The sequence below is a fragment of the Euprymna scolopes genome, chromosome 28 (genome assembly GCF_053919585.1).
Source record: "Euprymna scolopes isolate OS-2025 chromosome 28, ASM5391958v1, whole genome shotgun sequence".
In the NCBI taxonomy this organism is placed as follows: Eukaryota; Metazoa; Mollusca; class Cephalopoda; order Sepiida; family Sepiolidae; genus Euprymna; species Euprymna scolopes.
Window position 1 is genome coordinate 26489197 of NC_136509.1, and position 26368 is coordinate 26515564.

General features: G+C 34.7%; 1 pseudogene across 1 annotated transcript; it reads right to left on the reverse strand.

Moving 5' to 3' along the window:
• Nucleotides 1-24824: 24824 nt before the first annotated feature.
• Nucleotides 24825-25681, reverse strand: LOC145249521 (histone H5 pseudogene; annotated as a pseudogene). The gene has a single exon (XR_013863541.1). The product of XR_013863541.1 is annotated as a histone H5 pseudogene (transcript).
• Nucleotides 25682-26368: the final 687 nt, after the last annotated feature.

The following is a 26368-nucleotide window of genomic DNA, read 5'->3' on the forward strand; positions in this document are numbered from 1 at the left end:
TCTTGTCAATCAGGGGGTTGAGTTAGGTCTGTGATAGAGAAAGAGATATAGAAAAATCATGTGTGATGCAAGACAATTACTGTGGTGGACATTAAAGTCACTGCTCTAAGCGCTACCAAAGAGTTAGAGCTCCTGTACTGTCAGCCGGAATACAGTAGCTAGACAAACTGTCAAACTGGTACCCTCAAAACTGTCAGACAAGAGCGGCCCAGTCCAATCACGCTGGCATATGTGGCCATCAACTTTGCATCTCTAACTAACATATCTACTACATATCTAACCCAAACCCTAACCTGACCTCTCTTGACGGTTCTGTAACCAATGCTTCACTAGGTGGTTGGGACCATCACACCTGTAGTAAATAGATTTTTTATCAACATCACGCACCTTTGATTTTGAAGGTGTTCATTTGGCAGAAGTGGTGGCCAATTCTGTGGTTCCTTCATTGTCAGTCACGAGTCAGCAGTTATTCTGCACTCATCATTTTCATCTTGGATGAGGTATATAGTAGATGTCTAACATGTTGAAGTAGTCCAGAGACAAATGTGCATATTAACCAACATTCAATCAACAGTCCCCCAATCAATTGGGCCAGACGTTGCAGCTCAGCAATAAACTCGTCCACTGTCTCATCCAGACTAAATTGTCAAGTAACGAACTGGTCACATGGATTAAATGCATCAGTTTTGCATATGCAGTTATGGGGGTCTGCTTGATCTGTTCAGTATCTATCTTCTGCTTCTTACTAAGTTGCCAGAGCCCCCAATTCACAATTGCAATGGCTGGATGTGCTCAACATTATCCATAACACAAAGTTCACATACAAGCTCCACATTTACAATTCACTCCATAACGGGCATTTGGTTGCAGCACTGCTAAAATCTGGAATCATCTGGACATCAAAAGTCTAGTTCTCCATCGCTGAAAGGTAATATATTGCTGAAATAGCTTATATTCTAAATAAATAATTTGACACCACTCCTTTTCACTGGCATTGCAATTTGCACCACCTCTTAACTTCACTGCATTCTCTCAGCTCTAAATAATATGTCACATCGGAACATAACATGAGTGTGCAACTCGCCTTCATCAAAACATTCCTCCATTCTTCAATTGTGTAATTTGCATATCAGTGCTCGAATGAACTCCAACCTATGGTCCACCCTTGCCAAACTTTCACAAACACTCGACTAGCTACAACCACTCTATACGATTTCCCCCAATCTCTATCTGGATCGAAATCTAAATGCAGATTCCATGTACAAAGCTTCTTTCCCAGAACACTGTTCTGCTGGCCTGCTTCCCAGTTGAATACAACATTGTAGCTTTCAAATCCAATGTAAACAAGTTCTTGTTGAGCCGTCCCCATAAATAATCAAATTCTACCCAATTTACACTATTAACGATTACTAAACTATCACCTTACATCCATTAACCCTTATCCTCGAGTGGCTATCGAGCCTTAGTAAGTGGTGACTCCCAAGTAAAAAAAAACAGAAAATGGTTAGAATTTGCGTTAGTTTGTGTGACCATTGTAGACAAAATCAATTGCGCATCATCATTTTGTTTTGCTTTTATTCGGCAACTGAACTCTACAAGTCGTGCAAACATGTGAGCGTTTTTTGAGGCAAGTAATTTTTACACGGTACTACAATTTTAACTACATTATCGGCTCGAGCTTGAATGTTATATTGATTTGCAACTTATCTATAGGTATCAATTTTGGGCCCAGCGTCCTTTGATGTTTAAAAAAAGTGGCAAGAAAATAATCCTGGTTGAATTTTGGCTACTGGCAAATGGCAATCCATGTGGCAACAAATTCAAAAACTTATTAGAAAGCATTTTTTTAACAGATTGAGGAAATGCATTCTGTATAAATGTCTGCCTATTTGTTTGTAACGAAATATATATTTTTTTAATTATGTAGTTCTATTAGTTATTATTATGTGTCTATGTTCAACGAAAAAGTCATTTACGTTCATTCTGTTTTAGTAAAAACAAATTTGGCAATCATGCATATTAATTCCTGGAGCCTTTGTTCTCTATGATAGACAGACAGGAAATAAAAATTCTCGGTTGCATTCTCTCTAAACAAAGTACACAAATTATTGAAGTTTCTTTTTTAATTCAATTTTCACCCCAAACAAGGCACAGTGCCACTTTGATGTAGGGGGTTACTATCGGGGACATAATTTGCGGGAGCACTATGAAGGGAGATGAGCAGCAAGATGCTTGTTCACATTGCACTTGAACTTCTGCATGTCAGTACAGTTGGAAAAGCAGAATCCCGGAAGGAAGTTCCAAAGATTTGCAGTTTTGGGGAAGAAACTATTGGAGTAAAAGGCTTTCTTACACCTAGGGATCTCTACTTTAAAGGGGTGGAACTTAGTTGCTAGTCAGGTTTGTCAGGGGTATCCGTTTATTTACTTTTATCACATATAATTTTTTTAATATTGTTGCAATATGTTTGACTCATGATTGGGTATGGTCCCTCACAGTTGGGAGATTCTATTTATAAACACTGCTGCTAGGAATTGACGAATCAAATTAATTCACGTTCTGTTATCAACCAATCAGAAACCAGAATTGCTCCATAAAAATTGAACCTATTTACCAACCTTGCATATGTTTTATTTTTTTCATGTCAAGTTTGGCTGCAAAATCATAAAATCCGGAATCTGTACAGAACAGCTATCTACTGAGAATTCATCATCTCCAGAACTTGTATAGAATAACTACCCATCGGAAACTCTTCTGAAACTAAACATGGCTTACAGCTCAAGAAATATAAATATGTTTAATTAGATTGTAGTGAGTAACTGAACTAAGTTGCTCGTCATGTAAACAGAAGAATCTATTTGACCGGAATTTATTAATTTCAGGAACATTGATTTTGTCACCGATCGCCTATGCAAACCTGGAAAATGTGGCTGTAATATATCACTTTTACACATAAATCCATGGGACTATATTTTTGTCTACTTATGTATGTAGACACTAAACAGGTTGGAACATTCTAGAAAGTCTGTATAAAAGGCCCAGCACACCAAAATCAAACCAGTCTAGACAGTATTTCCACAAGTCACCATTGTTGCTGCCCGTTATTGTCGCTTATGTCAGACTCCATCCCAAGGATGTTAAAAGCACACCAAGTCTCAGCAACGAATCCGTGATCTCCAGACAGCTTTTTGCATACTGAATAGCCGCTGCTCGAAATTATCACTAGGTGGACTCCTTCTATCTACGTAAAAATCTGCACTAGTAAAAGTGTCCTGAAAAACGGTAAACGGACAAAATACTGCAACCATTAGTGATGAAGCCCATGCAAATAACAATGGATAAATATTTTATTCTTACAAACTTTTTCCTTCGCAGAGTTTTCTCCATAAAATTATGCTGACATTAATAATTTCCTCAGTCTCGGAAGATTTCTGCAGTCACTAAAAACTTCCAGCAATACCTTTATAATTATGCAATATTCTTTTTCCACTTGAACAATGTTCCCTAACTTTTATCTTATTAAAATACACATCTCACAGAATTATTAATAGACCAGAATCTTTTTAATTTCATACACATGGGGAGATATCACACATTCAAGAAGGACTGTGATTTGCACATATCTTGCACACAAAAATGAACCCTTTCTGGTTAAATAAAAATTATTATTTTAAATGTTTGTATTTGCTCCCAAGTCGTTGCTATTTGCTGATTTTTTTTTTTTTTTCTTGTTAGAAAAAGAAGTTTCGACCTTTTTTCTCATCATTTTCATGAATTTGGAGACCAGTCGATCCCTCTTCTCCCTACAAAATATTTTAGTAAAATGTTTTTTGTTTTTTTTTTCAAATGAATATATTTATTATCCCACAATCTTTTGATAAAAAATATTGCTTCTAAATATAATAAATAAAAATATTCATAAACTTTACACAAATTTCTTTGGTACTGCCGATTTAAAATATCATCTACTGGATTTGTACTTATTATGTAATTTAAATTAAATTTTATTTTATTTAATATATGTGAAATATTCATATTTTGGGGAACTGTTAAACGTTCATTGATTTTTGTGAAAATATTCATATTTTTGGAACTGTTAAACATTTATTCATTTCTGTGAAATTTAAAAAATATTTTAAAAAAACATTTATTTGAAGAGAAAAATTAAATGCAATACATTCATAAAAGTAAATAAACATAAAAATAACAGTTGTGGATATTCTTATTTACTATATTTAAAGTTAATACTGAAATGAAACAAACAATAATCCATAGTACTTTGTTTAGCAGGGATGCGAAATCAGCCAACCTGTCTACTTCCTGTCTGTCTATCATGAAGCAAAGGCTCACAAACAGTGTTGCCAATTTAGCGGTTTTCCTGCTAGATCTGGAGATTTCGTTAGCGGGTAAATTTTTGGTCTAGTAGCTAGTGGGTTTTTTCTAGAAAATATAGAGATTTTTGTATGCCCACATACCTGCAATTTTAGATTAAAAAATAAAGAAAAGCACTTGAAAATACTTCAAAACATAAAACTCAGTAGAAAAGTAGTATTTATTGCCTTTGGTAGCAATTATTTAATGACTGTGTTTTTTTTCACCATATTCTTAAAACTCACTATAAAATCGATTTTTCCAACTACATTTTATATAGGTGCGGGGGGGGGGGGTTGTCAAGATGCCCAAGCATAAATCATTACCGCAAACGAAAAAAAAAGGAGAACATTGATGTCAGCTCAACAATAATTCAGCCTTCTTAACGGACAATGAGAAACCACATATGTCGCGTCTCCGAAAATGCATTAGAGAATTCTTACTCATAAAACTGTGAGTTGTTTTTGTTTAATTTCTTCTTTTCCTTCCTTTACATTGTTAAAAACAAAAAAAAAAACGGACAATGAGAAACCACATATGTCGCGTCTCCGAAAATGCATTAGAGAATTCTTACTCATAAAACTGTGAGTTGTTTTTGTTTAATTTCTTCTTTCCCTTCCTTTACATTGTTAAAAACAAAAAAAATTTCTAATCGGTTAATAGAACCACACATGGGATACTAATAATTTGGAGGAATCCTACAAATTCTTCAAGCAACAATGTGAGTCATATTTTGCAGTCAGGGGCATTGACGAAAGCAAAGAAGTTAACCACATATTATTATCAGGGAAGGAAGGGTTAAGACTTAATTCATGGTAATTTGCAAAGGAGGCTGACAAGTACTGGTCCTATTGAGATGAACTCTCTACTAAGAATGGCATATTACTCAAAGGTGACAGAATTCTGATCCCTAAATCAATGCAACCAGAGGTATTGGAAAAGATACATTATGGACACTAAGGAAGTGACAAGTGCAAATTAAGAGTCAAGATCTGTGTTTTCTGGAGTGGCATCAATAATGACATTGACCTAATCATACAGCAATGCGCCATATGCCAAGAACTGCAGAAATCTCAAATTGCTGAGACCCTCATGCCACATGAAATTCCTGTGACTGGCAAATCCTAGCCACTGACCTTTTCAGCCTTAATGGAACTAATTATCTCCTCATTGTAGATTATTATTCGAAATACCCTTTAATTCGCAGACTCAGAGAATTCTCCAGCATGGAAGTCATTAGTTTTCTCAAGCAAATATTTGCTAAGCAAGGAGTCCCAGAAAGGCTTGTTAGTGATAATAGCTCACATTTTAGCTCCCAGCATTTCAAAAAAATTACTAAAGCATTGGGACTTTGAGACATCATCTCTTCTCCCAGATATCCTCAATTGAACAGCATAGCAAAACACTGTGTACAGACCATCAAAGCAGCCATGAGGAAAACCATGTTGAGCAATCAAGACATAAACATGAGCCTATTATGTTTCTGATCAACTCCGATAGATCATGTTATCCGATCCCCGGGAGAATTACCTTTTAATCGCAAACTAGTCAGTAATCTCCTGACAAAGTGCATGAATCAAAATATCTATAAAGTGGAAATCCAGAGTCGTCTTATTACAGAGACAGTTGTCACAAAAGAGACAACATGACAAACATGCTAAGGACCTCCCTAATCTTAGCGCAGGACAACGAATGCGGATACAAGACCAAGACACGAGTAGATGAACTCCAGCTGTCATTACACAAGTCTGTGCTGAACTGCATTCCTACATTGTCGAGACACCATCAGGACAAATTCTTTGCAGAAACTGCAGACATCTCAAGAAAGTTGCTCACACCTCTAATACAACACAGTCATTTATACATAATACACCCTCACATCATACTCAGCTTACATCACCCAATATTTTAGGCATACATCCTGTAGAAACTCCTAATGCGCATACAAGCATCTGCACCCCATCTGCAGAAACATACAGTCCTGCACATATAACACAGTCCAGTACTAATAAACCATCTGGAATAATCAAAAGATTGGGTCGTGTTGTACCCCCCCCCTCCCCGAAAAAAAAAAGATATGACCTGTACAAGAGGTTCATATCCGAAAACTCTTCCAGCGAAACCCTGCTTGATCAAACATTTCCTTTATGAAAGAGGGATGCCAAGATATGGATTATCTCATCTTGTTTTGTATTTTTAACTGTACGAGTTACGTCCCTTGGAATATAATAAAAATGTCTTCTTGTACCGTAAAGACGTCTCGTCGTTATCTCTCCTTTATATTTATTTATTTATTTATTCATCCAAACAAATACAATGGAATAATACAACGGGGACTTTCCAGACTTCTTTATAGTTTAAAATATAATCTAAGCACTCCCCTTAATTTAAAAGCATTTATTCACTTGGTCAAAGTGTAGAAAAGTTAACAGTCGCAAAATGTAAATAAAAAGCAATAACAGCAAAAAAAAAAAAAAAAAAAAGAAAAGAAAAACTTATACCAAAAGCAGGAGAATTTAATTATTTATCGACTTGTATACTTTTAACGTGCTAAAACTAATTTTTTTTCTGTTATAATTTCAAAATATGTTGTTCAAACTGAATAAAAACTTTAAAAAATAGCTGCTTATCGCTTAACGGGTGGGGAGGCTTAGGCAATGTCACTAAATAGAGTTTGTGGGTGATATTAGAAAATAAGTCTGTGTAGGTATTAAAAATGTTTCTTATCCTAATGACGTGTCATTTAAAGGAGCAAAAAATTAATTTATTTTACCCATTTCAACTCGAGAAATGCACTATTAAAGTGTGTAAACATTGAATGGGTAAAAATGAAGATGGCTGTCACCCGGAATTTCATAGATAACAACCTTGATCTTGCAATCATAAACTAAGATCGAGTGAAATGGAATAAACTGAGGCAAAACTGACGAGTCAGAAAATGATAATGAGTCAACTGTTATTAATATTTCTATAAGTGTAGAAAATATTTTTGGGGGAAGGGAGTTTGCTTCACTGCTGCTTATGCTGTTAATCATGTGACTAATTTCTGTCTGTTGATTGATCTGCGCATTCCCGCGTTTTGTAGTAAAATTCAAGCTGAAGTTGGCAGTTCGGACTTCACACTTGAAATGTGTTGACATACAATCTTCTCTCTGTTTAAACAGGACGTTAAAATGTTGAAGTGAACTCGTCTAAGTTACCCGGCGAAGTTTATAATGTTGAAGTGATTGCATCTAAGTTACCTGAGAAATTTTATTTGTCAGGTAACTTAGATGCATGTTAAAAATGCCTTTCTAAATTTTCTCAGGGAGGTTTAAATGCACAAGTGCTTACTCGTGAAGGCCAGAGGAATAGTTGGTTGAAATATCGCTAAAAAACAAGAACAATAAAAGATGAGGGTAATAGTCTGCAAAGAAATGAATGAAATATACAAATTTCTCTCTGATTCTCTCTCCTCTGATCTCGAGCGTGTGGCACAGTGGGGGAAGGGGTGGCTGGTTACTTTTAATGCATCTAAAACCAAGCTCCGGTCTTTACATCATCAACGCTCTGATCCCCATTTGCCATCAATTGAAATGGATGGCTCTCGACTAGGGGAAGTTCCATGCTTTGATAAGCTTCTGGGCTTGAACTTTACTCCTGACCTGAAATGGAACACGTACATCAAGTCTATTGCCAAGGTCGCTGGAAAAATGGTAGGATCTTTCTACCGCTCCAGAAGATATCTCACTGCTGATGCAATTCTCTACTTATATAAAAGCCAAGTACGTCCAAGGATGGATTACTGTTGCCACATCTGGGCAGGATACCCTTTTCTCTTCCCTGCAACCTCTCTCCCTCAGGAGACGTTGTGAGCCTGTCTTTGTTTTATTGTTACTTCCATGGCAGGTGCTCGTCTGAGCTCCAATCCCTGGTCCTCCCTCGCCGATCTTTCATGAAAAATACCCGTTTAGCTGAAACCACTGTCAAAAATTTCCCCCACTCTATATCTGTGCCAAAATCAAAATGCAAATTCCATGAACAAAGCTTCTTTCTTAGAAGTGCACGCCTGTGGAACTCTGTTCTGTCTGCCTGTTTCCCACCTGACTACAACTTGGATGTCTTCAAGTCCAACATACACAAATTCCTGATGAACCGCCCCCTTAAGTAGACACTTTATCAAATCTCAACATTAACGTACTGTACACGCAATAACCTTCATCCTTGAGTGGCTTCCGGGCCTTGATAAGTGGTGGCCACCTTGTAAAAAAAAAAAAAAAAAAAATCTCAAAGAATTCCAAGAATTAAATAATAAAAACCAAGATGTATGTCTGTTGTACATGAGTTTGGAAGTGAGACCGTGTGTAAATAATTGCGTATGTGTTATATTAAGGCTATGTCTATCTGGCAGTAATCGTGATAGATTGTTGAGTCTTCTTGTTAAGTTCAACTCAGGACCATAAAGGTTCGGAAAGGTTTGGGTTATGTTCCAATTTTCATTTAATGTTTGCACTAATTGGGCAATCTGCAATAACTCAGCTATTTCCGATCTGTTCTGTAAATTACTAACAACCAAGTCGATCTAGAGTCTGTTCTGTAAAGGTTCCAATTTTTTGTATTAATGTAGAGTTAACACATGTACATAAATCCCTATGCCTGTTGCGGGCCAGGAAATAAATATCCTAACTCGCTACAAAAGAAAATAATGAAACGAATGGAAAGAAGGAAACAAAACTCAATTGCTGGATAAAATAAACATGTTGTTTATTTTCTGTTTAAAAATGAATGTTTTAGGGGTAACGCGTGTTCATGTCCGCGCGTGGAAAGAGGTGTGAGTAATGTAGTGGAAAGAGAAATGGCAGTCAAGCGTGTAGACAAACAAAAAGATAGAGGGTTGACATCAGTAAAGCTGCGCGCACATGTTGGTACTTGTCCACGTGGAAATGTCCTCAGGCCACTAGCTGTAGACGCGAACTTGTCTGGTTGGCGAACCCAGGCAAAAAGGGAAGAAAGAGTGAGAAAGTCAATCCAGTTCATGGAGAGAGAAAGCGTATAAAATATATATGTACTGTCTGTTAGCTCTTGCTGCACACAGTAGCAGGTGGCGTGAGGCGCGCGCGCGCGCCCCGAAAGGGAGGTGGCTGGTCTGTCGACCGTTCAGATCAGAAGCTGGTTCGAAAAGGGAGGAAGCAGCTTATTGCTCTTGCTTTTATAGTTGTTTCCGGTGGTCTTTTGCGCATGTGTTGATTTCCTTTAAAGGGGAAGTGACGTTGCCCATGTGTGCGTACATGTGCGTATATGTGAGTACATGTGTGTACGTTAGCATGTGTGTGTATGCATGTGAATGTGAGTGTATGTACGTGACCGTGAATATATCTACATGTGTGTACATGCGCACGTATGTTTGTGTGCGCGTATGTATATGACAAGAAATATGGCTTGAGATGTGAACGCGTGTTTTTGTGTGAGACTAGAAAGGGCTCGCACACGCCTCCTCAAAATTTTACAGTAATTGTGATGTAATGTTGGTTCTGTGCAGTTCTAGGAGGTTCACTCTCACAGGCTTTGTCTTCTCTCTTTGAGAAAGGATTAGTTTATTGCTAATCATGTGGGGCGCCTCTGCCAGGGAATGCCAACAGGACTGCACAGGCATCTTTTGCAGGATCAAAGTACTCCTTCCCTGCATGGCTAAATGTGAACTAAAGTTGCATCTTTTCACAAAAATGTAATTTATTAAACAGTTTTTTCTTATTTTTTTTCTTAATTTTTCGAAGTTCTTCTGTAGTTTTTACATAGATGATCACATTGTCATCTTTCTCAGATGAAATACTAAATCGATGCAAAAATTTAAGCGTTTTGCATAAGGCTACCGATGCAAGGGAAATAACTCTGTCGAATAAAAAAATTTTTTTTCAAGAATATTTAGGACGCTGAAACCGACGTAACTTAGAGGAATTGTACTTTTTAATTAAAAATCACTTTTCTTTTATTATGGAAATTGCCCCAGACAATGCAGGAAGCCACTTGAAATACGAATATAAAAAATACTTCCTATAAACTAGCAGGGAGACCCGACATTGCCCGAGATGTAATGAGGATCAATAAACATGTCTAATAGCTTACCCTAATTGAGCTGCCAGACTATAATAAATATTTGAAGATAAATCTTTCAGAAAAAAGCCAAAAAAGGCCAAATTTATAACTATTACCAAATATTCACAAAAAAAGTCAAAATGAAAAAAAAAAAATGTGTGCGTAAATATATAAACATTTATATAGTTTTCACGTCATTATTATTTTGTGTGTGTGTGTGTGTGTGTGTGTTTGTGCTTGTGTAGATTGGTGATGTTTTAAACCGACGCATTTCATATATATTGAAGAATTGAACTCTCAAATATTTGCGTTTTTATTACGATTTAAAAAATATATATATGGAACTTTATTTGAAAAAAATATTTTCCATCAATTATTTTTATTTATCAACTATTCAAAATTATTTTTTTCAGAAAAATAGCAAAATACAGAACTAATCCTAACAGATACTTACAAAGTAGCGCGCATACATATCTAACTTGAACCGCAATTTTTATCATAATGGCTCTTACACCGCCATTTGTCCTTTTTATATATACTGATAAAGATTAGTTTTTCAAACCGAATAAACATTTTACATTAAATAAAAACATTAAAAACTTATCCAGTTAGGTAGAAAAATAACTTATCATGCCTTTGATAACATTTATTTGTTATATATTTGTTTTTGCTTTGTGACAAATTTTTTGTATCTATGTGTATAGTAAAACAAACCCGACTGTTTGAATAAAACTTGTATTTTTATGTTTGCTTAATTTGTTTGCTACATTACACAGTATTGGTCATCCGTACCTTAAAATTTGTCTGACGTTACTTCCGCCGAATGACTTTGTAAACAAAGAAGTGCGACTCTTAACGAAAACCAAAACTGCAATTTTCTTCTACCGACATGAATAAGCAGTTTTGGCTTTCGTTAAGAGTCGCACTTCTTTGCTTACAATGCTCTTCGGCGGAAATAACGCCAGAAAATTTTTAAGGTACGGATAACCAACACTGTAGGTAATGTAGAAAAAAAATTAAGCAAATATAAAAATAGGTTTTATTCAAAGTCTTTAAACTTTGTAACAAAATTATAACCTTCATAATAAAAAATGTTTTTGCAGTTTTGTTTAATCAGACATCAGGTGTTGGTAATTTTTTCCCCCACATAAACACAAAAATAAAACTTATAAAAAAATATGGTATATTTTTAGATTAGGTCCACCTCCACAATTTTCTTTTAAATGAGAACTTTTAGAGGTTTTCGGCTATGCTGAATACGGAAATCGCATTGAAATTTTGCAGAAATAAGTAGTTATCGAGATATAAAAAGTTGTATTATGCATTGTATTATTTGGCGGACATCTTTTTTACGCGCATGCGCGCGTCATAAACAAATTTACTTATCTATGACTGACACTGCATGCGCGTAAAAAAGATGGCCGCCAAAGAATACAATGCATAATACAACTTTTTATATCTCAACTAGCAGGGGGTATCCGGCGTTGCCCGGGTGTTTGGAGGTGTGTGTGTTTTTGAGTAAATAAAAACAAAAATCGTTAGCCGGGTGTTTGTTTTAAAAAAACCAAAGCGTTGGAAAATAATATAGTGTGAAAAAACGTGCGGCGTTTAACGGCAGGTGCCCGTTTTTGACGACTTAATGACGTCAACTGTGAGTACGGGACAGTGTTTTATTTTTTGTATTCATTTGCTTTCCCACCAAAGCAAATTAGGCACAAGGCCGTTTTTAATGTGGGGTAAAGACCAGCTCCCCTAAAAGTAGGCAAAAAAGGAGGCACTCTGGTTACCAAAAATAATAATTGTCCCAGTATAGAGGGTTTCCCCTCCATTGACTGGGACAAATTACCTTAAGTGCAACATCTGCAGAACAGATACTACGCTTTAATCCTGGCCCGAAGGCCAAGAATATTTATTTGCTCCCCCACCAAGCAAATTAGATACAAGGCCGATTAATTTTTTTTTTTTTTGAGGAGTGAAGGGGAAATGGGGACCAACTCCCCAGGGAGTAGGGAGCTGGATAGTGACAATTGGTATGAAGGGTTTCCCCTACATTGACCAAGGTCTTATATGTGGGGTTGCCCCGTGGCTACCGAGAAAGAAGGCCGATGCATATGACAGCGTAACGTCACTTCCTAATTAAGTTGTAGGTATAGACAGCTTCCGGTATTCAACCCCGTGGTCATGCTAACAGGCATAAAAATTATGGCTACCAATATGTGTTACCGATTGTATGTTCTAAAGAAAAAGAACAATTCTACATTTGGAAAATAATTATTATAATTGCACATTTGGGATAATTTTAATAAAAATATCGTAAGTGAATTCATGTTTAAACTTTTATTTTTATTAGAGAAAGTTGAATATTTCATTTTATTTATTTTTTTTCTTTACTGCAAAACAAACAATTTTTGGGTTTGTATTAATTACTGTACACATAGATTCGAAAAAGTTGTCAAAAAACAAATAAAGAACAAATACATGTTATCAAAGGCAAGATAAGTTACTTTTCTACCAAACTGGATATATTTTTCGTGTTTTTATTCAATGTAACATGTTTATTCAGCTCGAAAAACATACATTGTTTACCGATGTATTGGAAAATTCAAAATAGCGCCCGACTCTCTCTTTAATACGGTAAGTTCGGGAAAAGGTGTTATAAAAAATAAACTAGACAAAATACTATTAAAAAACCACCACCTAATATATGTCAACCTATGTCACGGTAATATATATTGAGCGAGTTTCTAACAGTATTTTGTCTAGTTTTATATTTATAGCACCTTTTCCCAAACTTACCGTGTTAAAGAGGGAGTCGGGCGCCATTTTGAATTTTCCAATACATCGGTAAACACAGTATGTTTTTCGAGCTGAATAAACATGTTACATTAAATAAAAACACTGAAAACATATCCAGTTAGGTAGAAAAGTAACTTACCTTGCCTTTGATAACATTTATTTGTTATATATTTGTTTTTTGACAACTTTTTCGAATCTATGTTTACAGTAATACAAACCCCAATTTTTATATAATATTTTTCAGTCCGTTCTTTTAATAATAAATAAAACTTTTCATTGAGTATTTTCAAATATTTTAAAAGTAAGCATTTTTCACGGCAGTGTTTTTTTTTTTTTTTTTTTTTACGATTGGTGAATTATCAATATTTTAGCATGGGGCGTAATTCATTTCTTTGAAATATATTTAAAACTTCAATTTTTTGTTTTTTATAACATTTTAACTGTAAATAATTTACATAACGAGTTTGTTTTACTGTACACAGATTCGAAAAAGTTGTCAAAAACTAATATATAACAAATAAATGTTGTCAAAGGCAAGATTACAAACATGCCCACATTTTTCTTTTTAAAATATATTGATAAACATTGTATGATTTTCAAAGCGATTACACGTTTTAAAGTGAGTAAAACAACTAAAAAGCTTCCCAGATAGGTAAAAGAATAACTTGTCTTGCCTTTGATAACATTTATTTGTGATATATTTGTTTTTTGACAACTTTTTCAAATCTATGTGTACAGTAATACAAACCTAAAATTTAATTTAACTTGAACAGAAGCTTGTCAAAACATGGGGCTTCTCCTAGACGAGAGCCATCCATTTCAACTGATGCCAGATGGGGATCAGAGCGTTGATGATGTAAAGATAGGAGTTTGGTTTTAGATGCATTAAAGGTAACCAGCCATGTCTTCCCCCATTGAACGACTCGTTCGAGATCAGAGGAGAGAGAATCAGAGAGAGCTTTGTCATTTACAGCCTTTGATGTGTAGATGGTCGTGTCATCAGCATAGATATCAACGAATGATTTAAGTATATGTTTAGGGAGATCATTGATGTAGATCAGGAAGAGAGTTGGCCCCAGGATGGACCCTTGAGGGACTCCAGCATTAGTACTGCAGGCCTCTGATTTTTTTCCATCAACCACTACTCTTATGAGCCTATCAGAGAGAAGTGATTTAATGATAGAGAGAATATTTCCAGTCATACCACAGCTGGAGATCTTGTGAAGTAGGCCTTTATGCCATACCTTGTCGAAGTCCTTTGATATGTCAAGAGCAATTGACCTGGAAAGGAAGCCTGTCAAGAGATTCACTAATCCTATGAGATATACTAATCCTACGAGATATAACCATTATGGTATAGGGAGTCGAACACTGTAGTAGAACCCCCCCCCCCAAAAAAAATATTTAAATATGTCATTGGGGCAAAGGGAATGGGTACATTAAGCGTCTAATCTATATTAATCCGTTGAAAAAAAAAATTAAAATAAGGAGTGCACAATGACAGTGCACTGTACAAGTCCACGAATTGAGTTGTCGGTATCCTAAAATATGGCACCTCGAAGCTCTACAATTTGATTCGTCTCGACGTGGCGTTTTCTGTATTTTTTTAAACAAGTGCAATTCTAAATTAGAATTTGCTTCAATTGAAACATCACCAATACTCAAATAATTATGGTATTGTTTGGTTATTTCGGACGTAAGGCTTTCTTCTAGATCAGCAGTGCTGATCATCAGCACTTCTTGAGTTAAGAAAAACTAAATAAATTTATGAAACGTTATAGATCATGGCATAAAACTAGAAAGGATTTAAGGGTTTCAAAAAACCCGCATATTTTTGACGCGCAAGCACGAGCGTACAGAAATGGCTGCCATTAAAAACATAAGGAATTACATGTTTAATATCCGGAAAACTACTTGTTTGCGGTAAATTTAAATGCGATATTAGTTTCTCCGAAAACCTATAAAAGTTATTTTGGTAAAACTTGCAGAGAATGTTTTTCGGTTGTTGTAAAAAAATGGAACGGAAATTTTTAAATTTCGTTACGTTTTAATCCTTTTTTTTTTTTTTTTTTTTGTAAAATTTTACATTAAAGACCCGTCCCACGTTCGTATGTAACAAAATATTTTTTTTTTTGTAGATTTCGGTGTGCTAAAAACAATCGAAAAAGTTGTCAAAACAAAAAAAAACAAATATATAACAAATAAATGTTATCAAAAGCAAGATAAGTTACTTTTCTACCTAACTGAATGTTTTAGCAGTTAAAAATACATTTTTAAAAATATGCAAAATACTGTTAAAAACCCATCGAATATATGTCAGCCTATGTCACGGTAACATATTGAGCAAGTTTTTAACCGTATTTTGTCTAGTTTTTTATTTATAACTCCATTTCCCAAACTTACTGTGTCAAAGAGAGATTCAGCCACCATTTTAAATTTTCCAATAAATCTGTAAACACTATGTTTTTCGAGCTGAATAAACATGTTCCATTAAATAAAAACACTAAAAACATATCCAGTTAGGTAGAAAAGTAACTTATCTTATTTGTTTTTGTACAACTTTTTCGAAAAGTGGGTGATCACTTTTCCATGTAAATTTAACTGAAAATGAGACCCACTTTCTGCCTGAGAGGGGGGCATTTTTTTAAAGTGTTTATTGGCTGAAAGGTTTTTTCGATTTCTTTTTGTTTTCATCTTTCAATAAAAACACGAGAAAATTAAAAAATAAAGAAAAATCGGTATTATTTTACTTTAAGGCTTGTCTTACATTCGTATAGAAAAAATATTTTTTTTAGTTTTCAGTGTGCTTTAAAAGAATATGGTAACCGTTTCCGTCGCAAATTTATCGTTTGTATGGTTTAAGTTTTAAGTTTGGGAGTATTTTCCATTTCACAGCCCAGCCTTCGTTTACGCTACGCGCGAGCATAAAAACGCTGTTAAATGTGCACTCGCGTACCAAACTGCCTTGTCACAGTGTAGTATTAGTTTTCAAAATATGAAGCCATATAATTCTATATGTTATCACGGGTGGCCATTTTGTACGCGCAAGCTCGCATGTGATCGTCGCGCGTACAAACTGGACATCCGTGATAACAGAATTACATGGTTTAACATTTGAAAAACTACTTGCTTTTTGTCGAATTTTAATTTTTCGCCAATATTACACTGTGACAAGGCAGTTTGGTACGCGAACGCACATTTAACAGCCTTCATTTATGCTCGCGCGTAGTGTAAACGAAGGGTAGGCTGTGAAATGGAAAAGAGTCCCAAGTTTAGAGGGTTAAGACCATGCAAAAGAAATCAAGCAAAAAAAGTTTTTAGCCAATAAACTCTCAGGTGGCCAGAAAGTGGGTGCTCATTTAAAGTTGAATTTACATGGAAAAGTGATGACCCACTTTTCGAAAAAGTAATTTCTTTATATCATGAAAACTTTTTTTTGCGACGGAAACGGTTTTACGGATTCGTTTTTAGCACACCAAAAAAAAAAAAAAAAAAATTTTGTTATATCATACGAACGTGAGACGGGGGGGGGGGCCCTTGAAGTAAAAAGTTGTCAAATATATAAAGAATGTTAAAGGCAAAATAAGTTACTTTTCTACATAACTGGATCAGCTTTTAGTGTTTTATTTAATGTAAAAATTTGGTGCTAATGCACTTACTGATCCGCGTTATTTTGTAAATCGTCTTTTTAAAAATCTACCAAAAATCAGGTAATTATCCGATCAATACGAAATTTTCAGCGATTATTAAGAGAAGAATGAACTTTATAACAGTGTACTTATTTTTCATAAACGATGTTTATATATATTTTTTCTTTTGCTTACAACCCCCCCCCTTGTTTTGAGGAGGTACAAATATGCTAAAAATAATCATCTGAAACTGAACACAACATATTGTGTTGTTGTAAGGGGCAGAATTATGGATTAAAAAAAAAAAAAAATTGTTTGCATACCTTATTTTGACGTCTGAATATCAGAACTTCGATTGTGTTTAATTATCTCGCTTTTGAGTTTTGAAGTGTGAAATTCGATATGTTAAGTAAATTATTAATTAATTAATTTAAGTTAAGAAAAACAAAAAAAAATTTTTTTTTAAATATTTATACGAAAAAAGCCATTTTAAAATCTTTGATAAATAAATTAACAATTTTTTTAGCGAGCCGAATAATGCATGACCATTATTAAACAGGGCATGCTTTGAAGAATCGATAAAAAAAAAAAAAAATTTGATAAATATTGTGCCCTTTGTGTTAAAAATAGCATCATTTTTTTCGATCCAGTTTGAAAACGTTTGCCGCCTTTCGACTACGGTGGACCAAACGCGCTGAAATAATTTTTTTTTTATTCTGCTTTAAATTGCGCCCCCCCCCCCCTTTTTGGGGAGCCTGACCTCCACACACATACACATTAAAAACCAAACTCATACAAATGGTCACCCATCTAGTACTGGCCAGCCTCAGCGTTAATAATACATTGAAATTTTCGTCACTGAAAAATAAGTTTTTTTTGGCCTGTTTGGTCTTCCGTAGTTTGCTTTTTACCAAGTACAAACGTAAACATTGTCTAGATCGACGCGAAGTAACTGGTTGCCTATATGAATAGGTACTTATATTATAATATTTTTGCATATTCTCTTAGAAAATCATCCTAAATCTTAGTTAGACAACAAATAAATAATTTCAAAAACCTTTTTTTTTTAAATATTTATGTACGTTTTTTGTGCAAGACAAAAAATGTCAATTGTTAACTTTTTGGGAAAATTTAACATTTAAAATTTAATTAAAAATAGAAAAAGTTTTACATTATTATGTTTTCTATATGATAAAATTCAGGGTTTTATCTTTCTGGAAAAAAAAAAGTTACTCAGAAATAATGGATTTTAATAAATGTAATTTCGTTTTAAAAAACAACAACAATTTGATTTTTCGGCCATTTTTGGCGGTGCCTATATTGATCCATGCTGAAATCATAACGCATTATTTAAAAAGCTATTCTTAACATGGGGGGGGGGGTTGTACCTATTATATCATAAAACTTTAAACTTGGAAATACGATTTAAAAAAAATTACGCGGATCAGTAAATGCACTATCACCAAATTAAATTAAGTAACTTATCTTGCCTTTGATTCAGTTTTTGTTTACAACTTTTTCGAACCTCTGTATACAGTAAAACAAACCCAAAAAGTATAACTAAATGTTATCAAAAGCAAGGTAGTTATCCTATTTGCCTAAAGTTCGTTTTAGCACTTTAGTTTCAAAATAAACGTACTGTCCACAAATCAGAACAAATATATTTTTCTGTGCCCATAAGAATTGTACGGGGTACAGTTAGTCACAAAATCGAAAATTAATACTGGTATAGAAATATATGCAGTAAATAATGCGAAATGTAATAGTATGGTTTAATTTTCGAGCGATTATACTCGTGTAATGCCTATGGTGAGCGTTTTCAACAGAAAAGGAAACTGCTTAATAAACATGTTACATTAAATAGAAATACTAAAAACATCCAGTTAGGTAGGAAAGTAACTCATCTTGCCTTTGATAACATGTTCTATATTTGTTTTGTGACAACTTTTTCGAATCTATGTGTATAGTAACACAAACCAGTATATTTTTTAGTTTTTAACACGCAGTCAGAAAGCTCGCCATCAATGAGGTCAATACATAATATATTCAAATTTAAAACAAAAAGAACATATTGTTCTCGTAAAATTTTACCTGTAAAGTCCGAAGTTTAAAACCTTTTTAAAAAAAAAAAACTTTTTTTTTTTTTTTTTTTTTTTTAATGAAATCTTGGTCCTTGCTCCTTTAATTGAAAAAAAAAATTAGGGCTTGAATTGCATTTTTCGAGGGGTTATAAGCTTGGAAAGATGGGGTGGAATTATTCGCTATTTTCACAAAATTTCTGACACTACGCCATCACGTCTTTCAACTACACCGATAAACAGATTTTTAAACCAAAAACATTTTACATTAAATGTTAAGACAAAAAATAAAACTTTTCAGGTACGTAGAACATCTTTGATAACATTTGTATATTTTTTTCATCCTTGTTTTGATGGATGTCGTTCTTTTAAATAAATTGTCGATAAACAGCTGAAAAAGAAAAAAAAAAAACAAAAAATACTGAAAAACAAAAAATAAAAACGGTGCTAACAAATGTGGCAAGAATGCAAAACAAATTAAAAGAAAATCAAAAAACGTGCACAAATGACAAAGATTTGTTAAAACATTAATTTATGTAGAGATGGAATATTTACAAATGTAACCGATGGGTTTAAAAAAAAAAAAAAAAAAAAAAAATGGAAACTTATGGAAGTTCTTAAAAGTTTGTCTTCAAAAGTTTGAATGGGGATTTTAGATTAAAAAAAAAAAAAATTGTTCGATGAATGACATATTTACAAGTCTTTTTTCGTATCTTTTTTTTATGTCTACTTTTTTGATTTTTTTTGCTGCTTTAGGTTTTTTTTTACTTTTGCAGCTTTTTTGCTTTCTTTTGGGTTTTTGCCTTTTTACCGGGTTTTTGGTTTCGCGGCTTTCGGGTTTTTTCGCTTTAACCTTCTTCGGACTCTTCTTGGTGGTCGCCTTGACTTTCTCCGGAGAATTCGCTTTCTTAGCAAGACTGGAGATGGGGTGGAAAGATAGTTAGAGACCCAAAATCCGATAAAAGGAACTACTTACTGTAGTCACCGGTACGTTGTCATGACGACGAAATATAAGCTATAGCATGTTTTTCAGAAGTTAACCGTTTCAAATAAGCAGATCTTTTTAAAAAAATAAACAATATGAAAACTTTTTTATTTTAAATATATTTTTTAAGTTAAATTCAGGTTTCATAAAATATTGTACACAAATCTTTTTAAATTTTCAATTTTTTAAATTTTTATATTAAAATAAATATTGTTCCCGGATGCATTTAATTATACGGGGAAAGACTTCTCGGGTTTGTATTACTGTACACAGATTCGAAAAAGTTGTCAAAAAACAAATATATAACAAATAAATGTTATCAAAGGCAAGATAAGTTACTTTTCTACCAAACTGGATATATTTTTCGTGTTTTTATTCAATGTAACATGTTTATTCAGCTCGAAAACCATAGTGTTTACCGATGTATTGGAACATTCAAAATGGCGTCTGATTCTCTCTTTAACACGGTAAGTGTGGGAAAAGATGTTATAAATAAAAAAACGGATAAAATACTGTTAGAAACTCGCTCAATATATGTTACCGTGACATAGGTTGATATATATTCGGCGGGTTTTTAATAGTATTTTGTATAGTTTTTTTATTTATAACACCTTTTTCCAAACTTACAGCGTTAAAGAGGATGTGAGACGCCATTTTGAATTTTCGAATACATCGGTAAACACTATGTTTTTCGAGCTGAATAAATGTTACATTGAATAAAAACACAAAAAATATATCCAGTTTGGTAGAAAAGTAACTTATCTTGCCTTTGATAACATTTATTTGTTATATATTTGTTTTTTGACAACTTTTTCGAATCTATGTGTACAGTAATACAAACCCGACTTCTCCCTTTTGTCTTTTTTGCCACATGAATTCCATCATATGCGTATCAAAGGTTTTTTTTTACCAACTTTCCTCATTTTTTTTACAGTGTGACCATAAACCTTCTATGGTTTGGGTGTGTATAGACGGGTCGATCGGATCAACGAAGTTTTCTTCATGGATGATTTCGTCAAGGTAATACTTTCCATGGTCGAAGTGGTCCAGGCCTTTATAGGCTGCCCATCCATCAGATAACATCCGTGTCCCTGGTAGGATCCACGAATTAATTATCGGAAATAGAGTGTCCCGATCCCTGCTTTCCATTCTGGTAATATTACATAGATTCGAGCCCCGTTCGACGGCTCCGAACACCCAGACAGTACCCTTCTTAACTCCTCTGTTATACTTTCTTTTAAAAAAGTAGGATTCATCTATTTCTACTTCTTTCGGCTTGTTTTCTTCGTCAATCCCACCAAGCATAATTGGATGATTGAGGAGATCTTCCTCGCAAATCTCACGGATGAAATTCATCCAGTCAACAATCGTGTGAGAATCGGCATCACCTATCTCTCTTCTGATCATAGCATGTGGTAGCTCTAGGCTCAAACAAAATATTATTATTAAAATTTGATGGATTTCTAGGTGGCTTTTTTCAAAAAACGAGCCTTTCCTGACAGAATTAGCTGATTTACACGATGGACATCTCCAGCTTCTGACATTTTCATATACGCCAGTTATACGCGGTCCGATTACAATAACTATGCAGTTTTTAACGATATTTTGCGATTGCCTAGCGAGAAGATCCTTTCTTTTCTTTCGGAGCGGGGATTGCTGCCCCTGCCGTGATCATTTGTTGGTAAGATGGGTGAGAAGCGGTAGCAGTGTCAGAAATTTCGTGAAAACTTGAATAATTACACCCGCTATCTTTCGAAGCTTATAACGCCTCGAAAAATGTAATTCAAGCCCTAATTTTTTTTTTTTCAATTAAAGGAGCAAGGTTTCATTAAAAAAAAAAAAACTTTGGATTTTACTGGTAAATTTCTAAAAAACACTACTTTTTTGTTTGTTTTAAATATGAGTATATTATTTATTGATCTTTTATCTTCAATTTGTGATATATAAAACTTTGGTACATTAATTTACTTTTTTTTAAATAGACATTTGAAAATGGGGGGGGGCGTAAATTTAAAAAAAAAAAAACGTTCGTCTAAAATATTATATTCGATTTATTGGAAAGAGCATAAAATTTCACATTGACCCTGAAAATATTGTAAAAATAGAAAAATTCTGATAGATTTCACCCCTCCCCTTCCCCAAAAAGTAAAAAAAAAAAAGGGTCACATAAATTTGAAAAAGAGGGGAGGGGGGGCGTAGTGATTTAAACGGATTTGTGGGGAGGGGGGGAAGGGAAGCCGCGTAGTGATTTCACAGGATTTGTCGAGAGGAGGGGGTAGTGATTTCAAAAATTTGTCGAGAGTGGCCAAAAAGTGGGTGCTCATTTTACATTAAATTATTATAGAAAATTGATCCCCCACTTCTTAAAACGTTAATATCTCCGAAACTATTAATTTGCGACGGATGCGGTTTTCAGATTCGTGTTCAGCACACAGAACTCTACAAGGAAAGGACATTTTTTTTCTACTAATTCGCTGTCACGACACATTGTCTATATATATATATATATATATATATAGACAACACAAAAATCAAAAGAAAACCACAAAAGTAGACTTACATTAGTTAGCGTCATCGTGTTCTTCGTCGCTGAATTCCTCATCAGCGAGAACTGGAGCAACAACACGTTGGTGCTCTCCTTGGGGGGGATAGAGACGTCCAGCCATAACAAAAAAATGGTGTAAAAGAGCCTCCTTCTCGTCATAATTTGTTATAAATAAATATCTTGCTAAATACTGGCGGAGATAAGTGGCTCTAATACCTGGTCGTTTAACCCACTCTTTGAGATCCATCCAGAGACGTTCAATTGTTTGTGTGTGTATGTTAATATTGGTTGGATCACCAAAGTTCTGAGAATGATTTATCATATAGTGAGTGTACCCGTGGGTTTTCAGGGAGTGATATGCCCCCCACCGGTCACTCATTATAATGGATCCTCCACGGATATATTTTTTTATTAGAGGAAGTAAGGTAGCTGTGTCTCTCTTCTCACCGACAGGCTCCAAAAGTGGGATAACAAATTTTTTCTTTGAGTCTCGCTCTATTCCCCCAAAGAGCCAAATTTGTGACAGAGGTCGATCTTTGTTATTTTTTCGGCGCACCAGGAAGGTTCCGTCTATTTCAACGACGATATCTTGCCCGCCGATAGAGTCCTGGTTCCCAAGCCAGAACTCTGCGACTTCGCTACAAAAAGAGCGCCAGTTCACAGATGTTTTGGGAGTTATATTTAAACAACTGGTGACTGTCTGGTGGTCCCACCGTTTACTCAACCAGTGGTTTACAAACAGAATTACCTTCCATGGAGGAATGTGGGAATTCTGTAAGAATGTCCCCTTATAGTCACTTGCATAAAAGGAACAGTGGCGCCTTTTTTTGGTTTTAGGAATGCGGAATGTACTGTTGCAGCGCCATTCGCCCGTTCTCCCCTGCTCCCTAAAGGTGCAGTTTTTGTTACAACGTGTGCAACTGACGACAGTTGGTAAGACACCGTGTCTTCTTAAAAAATCCACTGACGTTTCTGGTTCCTCGTAAAAGACTTTAATAGCCCTGTAGTGATTATAAGAGCAGTGGTCACAGGCAGACATAATGTTGGAAAAGTGGAAAAGTTAATCAAAGTAGCGTTGAGTGGAAATTAAGTTAACGAAAGTCAAAGTAAAAGAGGTTTGCAAATAAAGGAGCGAAATTGAGTGAAATTGGGGGTAAAAATCCGAAATTGTATCCGAAATAATTAGTTAACGAGATCTAAAAAGTTGTATTATGCATTGTATTCTTTGGCGGCCATCGTTTTTACGCGCGTAACAAAGATTGCCGCCAAAGAATACAATGCATAATACAACTTTTTAGATCTCGATAACTAATTTCTGCAAAATTTCAATGCGATTTTCGTATTCAGCATGACCGAAAACCTTTAAAAGTCGTCATTTAAAAAGAAAATCGAGGTGGACAAAATCTGAAAATTTAGCAAAGGAACTTCTCTTGACTTTGATTTGTTATGTTTTTGACAATCTTTTCTAATCTTTGTGTACAGTGTGAATTTCTAAAAGTATTTTGTATAATTTGTTTAAACTCGTTTTCCCCAATTTACAGTGTTCAACAGCAAGCATGCAGCCATTTGCATTTTCTAAATACGGTTAACATGTACGGATAGGGTACCGACTCGTTCTAAGTTCGGGGGAAAACCGTCTGACGTTAAGCGGTGTCGAGGCGAAAAATTACCCCTTCAATAAAGAGGTACGTTAACTTAAGGGAACAACATTTCAAATAATTAGAAAAAAAAAAAAAAAAAAATCATGGCGCCCTCGGTTGTATTTTCAGGGGTTGCTAATTTCTTGAAGGGCACCAACAATTATTTTTGTTCATTCTTATCGTAAGATGTTATTTTTTCGTAAGAATTTTCGCCTCATTGTAACAACTCCAGAATTTGCTCATGCTTGTTAAATGCATGCAAGGGGTTAGCGTAGTTTTCTGCCTTGACATAGCTAATGTCAAACGGCTTTTCTCCGAAATCAGAAAAGAAGCGGGACCCTATCCGTACATGTTAGCCTGAAATACATTGGTAAACAGTTTACGGGAATAAACGTTACATTAAAAACACTAAAAAAAGTATCCAGTTAGGTAGAAAAGTAACTTACCTTGCCTTCGATAAGATCTGTTTCGACAACTTTTTCGAATCTTTTGTGTAGACAAACAAAAGCCAAAAATCAAATTACTTATTCAGGAAAAAAAAAATCTTGCGGGGAGGGGAAGGATTACAACATCCGAAAATTAAATAAAATGTTGGGAATTTAAATTCTATTAGAACGAACGACGGGGTCATCATGCAATGACCAATACAAAATACACATGCAATAAACAAAAAGATTTGAAAACGTGCACGAATGAAGACAATGAACATTTGTTTTGTTTTTAAATTTATGTCGAGATGAAGGATGGGAAATTTACAAATGTAAGCGGATTTTTAAAAGATAAAAATTGTAAGTTCTTAAAATTTCGTCCTTTTAGAAATCTGCATGTATATAAAAAAAATAAAATGAAGTTCGATGAACGGAAATATTTACAAGTCTATTTTTCGTATAAATAATTTTTATGAAAGTCATTTTACCATTTTTACGTCTTTACTTTTTGGATTTTTTTGCTGTTTTAGGCTTTTTTGCTTTTACAGCTTTTTTGGCGGCGGGTTTTTTTGTTGCTTTCTTTGGGGTTTTTGCCTTTTTAACGGATTTTGGTTTGGCGGCTTTAGGTTTTTTCGCCTTAACCTTCTTCGGACTCTTCTTGGTGGTCGCCTTGACTTTCTTCGGAGATTTCGCTTTCTTTACAGTTTTCTTGGCGGGTTTCTTGGTTTTCTTTTCAGATTTCTTTTCTCCCAATCTGAAAGAACCTGAAGCTCCGGTTCCCTTGGATTGTTTCAACACACCACTGCCAACAGCTCTCCTCAGGGCAAGTTTCAGTTGGGCACCGGCTACTTTATCATCGTTAACTTTGTAGTTTTTAACGATGTATTTTGCGATTGCCTGGCGAGAAGATCCTTTCTTTTCTTTCAAAGAGGTGATTGCTGCCGTGATCATTTGTTGGTAAGATGGATGAGAAGCGGGTTTCTTTGGTTTTGAGGCCTTTTTTGCTTTTGCCACCTTAGCAGGAGCTGGAGCAGCTTCGGTATCAGCCATTATAGTGATGAGTTTGCGGAGTAGAGCAACGACGTAATATGTTCAGCGGTTCAGAAAAGACTGTTAACTATACGCGCTCATCGTCTCTATTTATACACAATGCGCGGACGTAGTTGTAGACATACAACAAAAGTGACGCTCTCACAACAAAATGGCAGCTATTCAACGTCATATGTGTTTTTTCTCTACACATTTATCACTCAATACGATGTTGTCCATTTTAAAAAACATTTACCTAACCGTTTTACATCAATCTCAACACATTCGCTTACAATCATTTAAAATAATTATAGCCAGGGGCATTTTATCTAGTTTGTTATTTCAAACAATAGGACGTTGGGTCGGTTCATTGAAATTAGGGTGGCCTTCATTAAAACTAAAAAATAATCAAATTCATTGAACATTTTCGATTTTTTTCTCTGCCAAATCAAAATATAATCATATATTGACAATCTGGAGAAAAATCAGCTTCTGGCATTTTCATATACGCCAGTTATACGCGGTCCGATTACAATAACAAACACAATTTCTTTTTCAGCACCGCCATTTTTTCTCGCTTATATTATTTGAACCGATAGGAAATATATTCTTAAAAATTCTTTCTAAAATAGTCATCGATCATTCCGAACCAGTTTACATATTTGTAGATCATTTATTTTTGTTGAGGGATGAAATTCACAAAATTATATTTTTAACTGTTACTCACATTTCTTTATTAACTTCTATCTCTATCTTGAAAACTCCGTCTCTTCAAAACAACCACTGTGTGTCCGA